Genomic DNA, 10,744 nt, shown 5'->3' with positions numbered 1-10,744 from the left:
GATCCTCTGGAGAAGGAAATGGAAACCCACTCCAGTACTCTTGCCTGGAAAATCCTATGGACAGAGAGCGTGGTAGGCTACAGTCCATGGGGTCACAAAGAGTCAGACATGACTAAGTGACCTCACTTCACTTAACAGAAGCAGAAGATATTAAGAAGAGGTGGCAAGAATACACAGAACTGTATAAAAAAGATCTTCACGAACTAGATAATCACGATGGTGTGATCACTCACCTAGAGCCAGACATCCTGGAATGTGAAGTCAAGTCGGCCTTAGGAAGCATCACTATGAACAAAGCTAGTGGAGGTGATGGAATTCCAGTTGAGCTATTTCAAATCCTGAAAGATGATGCTATAAAAGTGCTGCACTCAATATGCCAGCAAATTTGGAAAACTCAACAGTGGCCACAGGATTGGAAAAGGTCAGTTTTCACTCCAATCCCAAAGAAAGGCAATGCCAAAGAATGCTCAAACTACCGCACAATTGCACTCATCTCACACGCTAGTAAAGTAATGCTCAAAATTCTCCAAGCCAGGCTTCAGCAATATGTGAACCATGAACTTGCAGATGTTCAAGCTGGTTTTAGAAAAGGCAGAGGAACCAGAGATCAAATTGCTAGCATCCACTGGATCATGGAAAAAGCAAGAGAGTTCCATAAAAACATCTATTTCTGCTTTATTGACTATGCCAAAGCCGTTGACTGTGTGGATCACCATAAACTGTGGAAAATTCTGAAAGAAATACTTTCACAATTTGTATGACAATACAAAAAGCCTCAAATAGCCAAAGCGATCTTGAGAAAGAAGAATGGAACTGGAGGAATCAACCTGCCTGACTTCAGTCTCTGTTACAAAGCTACAGTCATCAAGACAGTATGGTACTGGCACAAAGACAGAAATATAGATCAATGGAACAAAATAGAAAGCCCAGAGATAAACCCACGCACCTATGGACACCTTATCTTTGACAAAGGAGGCGATAATATACAATGGATTAAAGACAATCTCTTTAACAAGTGGTGCTGGGAAAACTGGTCAATCACTTGTAAAAGAATGAAACTAGAACACTTTCTAACACCATACACAAAAATAAACTCAAAATGGATTAAAGATCTAAACGTAAGACCAGAAACTATAAAACTCCTAGAGGAGAACATAGGCAAAACAGTCTCCAACATACATCACAGCAGGATCCTCTATGACCCACCTCCCAGAATATTGGAAATAAAAGCAAAAATAAACATAGGGACCTAATTAAAATTAAGAGCTTCTGCACAACAAAAGAAACTATAAGCAAAGTGAAAAGACAGCCTTCAGAATGGGAGAAAATAATAGCAAATGAAGCAACTGAAAAACAATTAATCTCAAAAATATACAAGCAACTCCTACAGCTCAATTCCAGAAAAATAAACAACCCAATCAAAAAATGGACCAAAGAACTAAATAGACATTTCTCCAAAGAAGACATACAGATGGCTAACAAACACATGAAAAGATGCTCAACATCACTCATTATCAGAGAAATGCAAATCAAAACCACAATGAGGTACCATTTCACGCCAGTCAGAATGGCTGCAATCCAAAAGTCTACAAGCAATCAATGCTGGAGAGCGTGTGGAGAAAAGGGAACCCTCTTACACTGTTGGTGGGAATGCAAACTAGTACAGCCACTATGGAGAACAGTGTGGAGATTCCTTAAAAAACTGGAAAAGAACTGCCTTATGACCCAGCAGTCCCACTGCTGGGCATACACACAGAGGAAACCAGAATTGAAAGAGACACGTGTACCCCAATGTTCATCGCAGCACTGTTTATAATAGCCAGGACATGGAAGCAACCTAGATGTCCATCAGCAGATGAATGGATAAGAAAGCAGTGGTACATATACACAATGGAGTATTACTCAGCCATTAAAAAGAATACATTTGAATTAGTTCTAGTGAGACGGATGAAACTGGAGCCAATTATATACAGTGAAGTAAGCCAGAAAGAAAAACACCAATACAGTATACTAACGCATATATATGGAATTTAGAAAGATGGTAACCATAACCCTGTATGCGAGACAGCAAAAGAGACACAGATGTATAGAACAGTCTTTTGGAGTCTGTGGGAGAGGGAGAGGGTGGGATGATTTGGGAGAATGGCATTGAAACCTGTATAATATCATATAAGAAATGAATTGCCAGTCCAGGTTCGATGCAGGATACAGGATGCTTGGGGCTGGTGCACTGGGATGACCCAGAGGGATGGTATGGGGAGGAAGGTGGGAGGGGGGTTCAGGATTGGGAACACATGTATACCCGTGGCAGATTCATGTTGATGTATGGCAAAACCAATACAATATTGTAAAGTAATTAGCCTCCAATTAAAATAAATAAATGTAAATTTAAAAGATTAAACAAAAAAGATTCTGAAAGAGATGGGAATACCAAACCACCTGCCCTGCCTCTTGAGAAACCTATATGCAGGTCAGGAAGCAACAGTTAGAACTGGACATGGAACAACAGACTGGTTCCAAATAGGAAAAGGAGTACGTCAAGGCTGTATATTGTCACCCTGCTTATTTAACTTAAATGCAGAGTACATCATGAGAAATGCTGGGCTGGAAGAAGCACAAGCTGAAATCAAGATTGCCGGGAGAAATATCAATAACCTCAGATATACAGATGACATCTCCCTTATGGCAGAAAGTGAAGAGGAACTAAAAAGCCTCTTGATGAAAGTGAAAGAGGAGAGTGAAAAGGTTGGCTTAAAGCTCAACATTCAGAAAACTAAAATCATGGCATCTGGTCATGGCAAATAGATGGGGAAACAGTGGAAACAGTGTCAGACTTTATTTTTCTGGGCTCCAAAATCACTGCAGATGGTGACTGCAGCCATGAAATTGTAAGATGCTTACTCCTTGGAAGGAAAGTTATGACCAACCTAGATAGCATATTCAAAAGCAGAGACATTACTTTGCCAGCAAAGGTCCATCTAGTCAAGGCTATGGTTTTCCAGTGGTCATGTATGGATGTGAGAGTTGGACTGTGAAGAAAGCTGAGCACCGAAGAATTGATGCTTTTGAAGTGTGGTGTTGGAGAAGACTCTTGAGAGTCCCTTGGACTGCAAGGAGATCCAACCAGTCCATCCTAAAGGAGATCATTTCTGGGTGTTCATTGGAAGGACTGATGCTGAGGCTGAAACTCCAATACTTTGTCCACCTCATGAGAAGAGTTGACTCTTTGGAAAAGACCCTGATGCTGGGAGGGATTGGGGGCAGGAGGAGAAGGGGACAACAGAGGATGAGATGGCTGGATGGCATCACTGACTTGATGGACATGAGTTTGAGTGAACTCTGGGAGATGGTGATGGACAGAGAGGCCTGGTGTGCTACGATTCATAGGGTCTCAAGCAATCAGACACGACTGAGCGACTGAACTGAACTGAACTGAACTGAGATGGTTCCAAAAAATTCAAACCACTCCCAGGATGCCTGTTGTCATGAGACGAGCAACAGAAGCCATACTAACAACAATGCAGAACTCCCTGTATACAGGCAGTATTTTAAGTACTTCACACATTTGTGCTTTACCTCTCTGATCCTCTTCCTCAGCATGTTAGCTATAGTTATCCCAGTTTTTCCAAGTTACCTGGTGTTCCATTATGAGGATTCTACATTCTCCACTCCTCAGACACTGGGTAGAGGACAGCGTTCTTATTTTCTCTGTGGAGTCTTCATCCTGGTCTTTACACCAGTAGCAATGAGAGTTCAACTTTAGAAAGTGCAGCTCTGCAAAGTGAGAACTGAAGAAACACATCCATTCTCAGCAAAAGGGTAAATATGTGGTCTAGAGGTGTATTTTGAGAGGTATAACTCGGCTTAGAGGTTGTGCAATCTGGTCCTCCCCACCCTCCACGTACACACACAGATATACACAACCTCAAAGCACTCACTTCAGCCTTTCAAATAATTTAAATTTGATTACTTATTACAATATTGGAAATGGAACATGTTTTACATTAATGGCTTTTTTAAAAAATTCAAGTACTACATCTAAAGTCCATCAAGTGAATGAATCATTTTATGGAAGAAAGGCAGGATAGGAATTTGGAAAGATCATGGCTCTGGCTGAGAAAGAAAAACTGCCTGCCTTCCTAGATAATCAGATGGCCCAAGTACTAGTTTCTTGTGATTATGTTGTTTGTCTAAGTAAGGTCGTTGATATTCCTGAAAACTTCACTTGGAAAAATGATCTCAGGTACATAGTTGGTTCCAAATAGGCTTATTTCAAGCACAGAACAGAAATCAAGGCTTCAGGTTAGTACTCAGAGGGCAAGTAGTACCTCTGATTGCTGCAGTAGCGATCCATCTTCAATTCAAGTAAATTTAATTTATGCAAATTCAACCACTCTGTTTGTGGGGGTGGGAGGCTGGAAAATAAAAATGTTAGCAAATGCTCTTCTGAATATATGCTCTTATTACATACTGAATAAACACGTGCACTTATAAATTATCTGTTGTACACAATCATGCAGATTCACGTATTATGTTACACAGGGTTGTATACTCAAAACCCGAAATCAGAATTTATGGGCAATTTAAGGGATTTCCTAGGGTAATTTTTAACTTATGTGTCTTTTTGCCTTGGGGCTTCCCAGGTGGCTCAATGGTAAAGGATTTTCCTGCCAATGCAGGAGACGCAGGAGATGCAGGCTCAATCCCCGGGTAAAGAAAATCCCCTGGAGAAGGAAATGGCTACCCACTCCAGTATTCTTGCTTGGAGAATTCCATGGACAGAGGAGCCTGGCGGGCCACAGACCCTGAGGTCACACAGAGTTAGGCACGACTGAGTGATTGAGCACCATGTACATCTTTTTACATTAAACACAATCTTAGAAGCCCAACCAGCCTGTGACTCTACTGTGAATTAAAATGGCCATTTAGTGAACGAGAAAGCCCAAGGGATGGATGTCCCCTGGTCCCAAGTTCCAATCCAAATCTCTCTGTATGTTTGATCAGTCTGTTAGATCTTATCCAGAACTGCACAGAGGTTGCTTTAAGATAGCTGGGAGAAAACTCAGGTGAGAAGAACTTTCAAAACCAGGAGAACATGGGTCAAAATCAGTGAAAGAATGTTGTGTGAACTGTTGTCTTGAAATTGTGTTGTGCTGACAAATGAACTTTATATATGAAACAGAAACAGATTCACAGATACAGAGAACAGACTTGTGATTGCTGAGTTGGGGGAGTAGAAGGGATGGATCCAAAGTTTGGGATTAGCAGATGCAAAATATTACATACAGAATGGATAAACAAGGTCCAACCTTATAGTACAGGGAACCACATTCAATATCCTGTGATACACTATAATGGGAAAGAATATGAAAAATAATATATATATATGTATGTATCACACAATAGAAATTAACACAACATTGTAAATCAACTATACTTAAATAATTTTTTTGAAGTGTGTTGTGTTAGAAGTAGTATTCTTTCCCATGAGTTTGCTTCCCCAGCTGCTAAGGGCTTGAGAGAAGACAGTTCACCAGAGTTATCCAGAAAAAGCCTCTGCACCTATTTCTATTCTTAGGGACTGTGAGCTTGGTAATTATAAAGAGACCAGTTTGAGTCTTATGGAAGGGGGTATATGTTTCCAGGACCGAAAATAGTAGCACATTAAAGTCAGGCAGGTGCTTGACTAGGGAATGTGAAACCATCTTCTCATAAGAGGCTCTGAAAGTTTTTATTAAATGTTTTCAGCAAAATAAACTGTTACTAGGAAAACATGTTGTTATAAATATAAGAAGGGTCTGCAGGCCTGAAATGTATCTGGCTGATTTCTCCTTCCTTTGTAATCCCACTAAGCCTAGATGCTCAGCAGTGAAAGATCTCCTTGCACTCTTCATCACCCATGGCTGCTGGCAGAAGATGGTCAGCTTTCTGAGCTTAAAGTAAACAGTGCTTCTTGATGAATGACCCCTGACCTTTTAAAGACGACCTTTTTCAGACATCTCTTTTGACCCAGGAGGCTCCTGCATGATATAAAGGGCCAGTCTACAGAGAGCAGAGAATTTTGCTGGAGGCAGTGACTGATTTAATGAAGGGCTATGAAATACTCCAAAGAAGCCTCTTCTGGATTTACCTGATCAACTGTTGAGCTGAGTTATATACAAAAGTCATTATGTTAGGATCAATTCATTATGAATATTCATTCTAAATATGTATTATTTGATAACCTTCTATTTAGAAATCTATGCTGCTTTATTTAGAAACTTTTTTTACAATGCAAAGTTGTAAGGCAAACAAGATAAGGAGGGAATTGAATACTAGCTTTTGAGTACTGAGTGTTTCTAAGGACTTTGGATGCAACTGTTTATAAACAATGTATTAATAATACCCAGAAATCATAGTGCTCTGATAAATTTATTATAAATCATTTTTAGCTATTCATTTAAGGAGGATTTTTTTCCTAAATAATGTTGCTAGCTTTTCTCCAATTACCCTGAAGTAATAATTAATCCATTGATTGATTGATTCAATAATGTAGACAAAACAGCATTTACTGAGTCCCTACTCTTCATTCAGCAGTCAACAAAGATTTGTTGTGTGCTTACTATGTGGGAGGACGGTTTTAGGCACCAAGGACAATATCAGAAAACAAAAAAGTAAAAGAGAAAAGAAAATCTATGACCTTGTGGAGCTTATATTTTCCAAGATGTTGGGTTTCAAGCAACAAACAAGTCAGACATGACCCCTGCCTGCAGAGTGTTTAAATTCTGATGGAAAAGGTGAGCCATAAATACAGATATACATTTTATAAAGATAACTGGATTGGAGTAAAATGGAATATACAAAGTAATGGGATCCATGGTCATTCTGAGGCCTACTTTATGTTTTTAATTTTTATTTGATATTAGAGTATAGCTGATTAATGGGCTTCCCTGGTGGCTCAGCAGTAAAGAATCCACCTTCAATGCAGGAGACATGAATAGACATCGATTCAATTCCCGGGTCAGGAAGATCCCCTAGAGGAGGTAATGGCAACCCACTCCAGCATTCTTGCCTGGAAAGCCCCATAGACAGAGGAGCCTGTCAGGCTACAGTCCTTGGCATGGCAGAGTTGGACACGACGGAGAAACTGAGCACAGCACAGCACATAGTCGATTAATAATGTTGTAAATAGTTTCAGATGCACAGCAGAGAGACTCAGCCATACATATACGTGCATCCATTCTCCCCCAAAATTCCCTCCCATCCAGGCTGCAGATGCCCACTTTAAATGTGATGGTCAGGGAAGATTCATAAGAAAATGAAGACTGAACTAAAATAAGGGATAAGGAGAAGCGAGGTAGTCAAACTCCAGGATGAAGGAAAAAGGGTTTGTCAGACAAAATGACACCCCAAGGCAGGAGTTAGTTTGTTTATAGAGGAGCACTGAGGGAGCTGCCCTGGAAACACAGGTTGTACGTTAGACTTTATTCTAGGAACATGGAAAGGTTTTAAGAGGGAGCAGCAGCACTGATTGGTATTTGCAAAAATTCATTCTGGCAGCTTGAGAATGAATTTCAAAGGGCCAAGAGGGAGCAAGGAGAGCAGTTTTCCTAAGCTTGTAAGAATGGTGAAGGGTTGGGCCATGGTGGCGGCTCTAGAGACTGAGTGTAGGGAATGGCTTTGGCATGTATTTTGGAGATTAATTTAAGAAGACTACCCATTCTTAAGTCCTCTTAAATTAATCTCCAAAATATATGCCAAAGCCGTTCCCTACTCTCAGTCTCTAGAGCCGCCAACATGGAGGAATGGGCAGTGGAGAAGGCACTGGCACCCGACTCCAGTACTCTTGCCTGGAAAATCCCATGGACAGAGGAGCCTGATAGGCTGCAGTCCATGGGGTCGCTAAGAGTTGAACACGACTGAGCGACTTCACTTTCACTTTTCACTTTCATGCACTGGAGAAGGAAATGGCAACCCACTCCAGTGTTCTTGCCTGGAGAATCCCAGGAATGGGGGAGCCTGCCATCTATGGGGTCGCACAGAGTCGGACACGACTGAAATAGCAGCAGCCAGAATGGGTAGTGGAGAAGGAAATGGCAAACCACTCCAGTATTCTTGTCTGAAGAATTCCATGGGCAGAGGAGCCTGATGGTTACAGTCCATGGGATCACAATGAGTTGGACAACACTGAGTGACTAATACTGTAAGAATGGGTAGAGATGAACAGCGTAAAAGGGAGGGTCCAGCTCTCAACTGATGGAAGTACCACTATTGAGATGGAAAATCCTGGGATGGAAATATCTGGGGAAAGGGAAGCGTGGTGTGAACAACCACAAGTTCCCTTCTTGACATTTTACATCTGTGATGCCTATTGGACATTCAAGGAGCCTTCGGGGTATACGAATCTGGAATTTAGGGATGATGTCTAGGCTGAAGGCATAACACTGATGGGCCCCAACAAATGTAACCTATTTATTTATTTTTATTTTTGGCTGCTTCAGGTCTTAGTTGCAGCATGTGGGCTGGATTCTCTAGTTAAGGTGCACGGGCCTAGTTGCCCCATGGCATGTTGGATCAAACCCGCATCCCTTGCACTGGAAGGCAGATTCTTAACCACTGGACCACAAGGGAAGTCCCAAATGTAAGGCATTTAAGACCATGGGCCACGATGAGATCACCTAAGAAGAGGATAATAATAGCAGATGATAAGTGAACAGGCAATGCCAAAGAATGCTCAAACTACCGCACAATTGCACTCATCTCACACGCTAGTAGAGTAATGCTCAAAATTCTCCAAGCCAGGCTTCAGCAATATGTGAACCGTGAACTTCCAGATGTTCAAGCTGGTTTTAGAAAAGGCAGAGGAACCAGAGATCAAATTGCCAACATCCGCTGGATCATGGATAAAGCAAGAGAGTTCCAGAAAAGCAACTATTTCTGCTTTATTGACTATGCCAAAGCCTTTGACTGTGTGGATCACAAGAAACTGTGGAAAATTCTGAAAGAGATGGGAAGACCAGACCACCTGACCTGCCTCTTGAGAAATTTGTATGCAGGTCAGGAAGCAACAGTTAGAACTGGACATGGAACAACAGACTGGTTCCAAATAGGAAAAGGAGTTCATCAAGGCTGTATATTGTCACCCTGTTTATTTAATTTATATGCAGAGTACATCATGAGAAACACTGGGCTGGAAGAAGCACAAGCTGGAATCAAGATTGCCAGGAGAAATCTCAATAACCTCAGATATGCAGATGACACCACCCTTATGGCAGAAAGTGAAGAGGAACTAAAAAGCCTCTTGATGAAAGTGAAAGTGGAGAGTGAAAAAGTTGGCTTAAAGCTCAACATTCAGAAAACAAAGATCATGGCATCCGGTCCCATCACTTCATGGGAAATAGATGGGGAAACAGTGGAAACAGTGTCAGACTTTATTTTTCTGGGCTCCAAAATCACTGCAGATGGTGACTGCAGCCATGAAATTAAAAGATGGTTACTCCTTGGAAGAAAAGTTACGACCAACCTAGACAGCATATTCAAAAGCAGAGACATTACTTTGCCAACAAAGGTTCATCTAGTCAAGGCTATGGTTTTCCAGTGGTCATGTATGGATGTGAGAGTTGGACTGTGAAGAAAGCTGAGCACCGAAGAATTGATGCTTTTGAAGTGTGGTGTTGGAGAAGACCTTTGAGAGTCCCTTGGACTTCAAGGAGATCCAACCAGTCCATTCTAAAGGAGATCAGCCCTGGGATTTCTTTGGAAGGAATGATGCCAAAGCTGAAACTCCAGTACTTTGTCCACCTCATGCGAAGAGTTGACTCATTGGAAAAGACTCTGATGCTGGGAGGGATTGTGGGCAGGAGGAGAAGGAGACGACAGAGGATGAGATGGCTGGGTGGCATCACGGACTCGATGGACGTGAGTCTGAATGAACTCCGGGAGTTGGTGATGGACAGGGAGGCCTGGCGTGCTGCGATTCATGGGGTCGCAAAGAGTTGGACATGACTGAGCGATTGAACTGAACTGAACTGAACTGAGTTAACACGTTTTTACTGTGGACTCACTATATATAAGGCATATTGCCTAGTCATTGTGGGCAAACAGATGTGTGAGACAAATCCTTTCTCCTCAAAAACATTACATTCTGAGTATGAGAAAAAACATGCAAGAAAGTGAAAATAAACATCAAAAGAAAGGACCATTTATTATTTCAGATAGGGATTGCTATGGGTATTGAGAACAAGAGTCACTTTGTAATAATGTTGGAGTCCAAAGACCACAGGTTGGGGGCTGGACCAGGGTTCAGGGGGATCGCAAACCCCCAGAATCAGATTGTTTGTATGTATGCACATATTTTTTCCCTAAAAGAGAGAAACTGTCAAATTGCAGTTGTCAAATTCTCAAAGGGTTTTGTAAAACAGAAAAGATGAGAAGCATTGCTATAGGAGATCAATTTAATCTGGGTCTTAAAAAACTGGTTAAATTATAGAAGGTACGGAGGAGCAGGAAGATTGTTTTGGGAAGTGGGGACAATGCAAATTTACATAAGCAATGAAACATTCTGAGATACAAAAGTGTAAGGCATAGCTGGGAATGGTTGTAGACTTGTATGATTGGGACAAGGGGTTAATATGGAAGAGTGAAGAAACTGAAGCTCGAAAAGAGATGGGGATGAAATGAAGAACAATCTTAAATGAAAACTAGGATATTAGCCTTTCTCCTATAGACCAAGGGGAAGCATTGGATTCAATTCAGGAATATTGAG

This window comes from Bubalus kerabau, chromosome 7 (assembly GCF_029407905.1).
Source record: "Bubalus kerabau isolate K-KA32 ecotype Philippines breed swamp buffalo chromosome 7, PCC_UOA_SB_1v2, whole genome shotgun sequence".
NCBI lineage: Eukaryota > Metazoa > Chordata > Mammalia > Artiodactyla > Bovidae > Bubalus > Bubalus kerabau.
The sequence above is the reverse complement of the archived record's forward strand: the minus strand, read 5'-3'. Positions refer to the sequence as shown.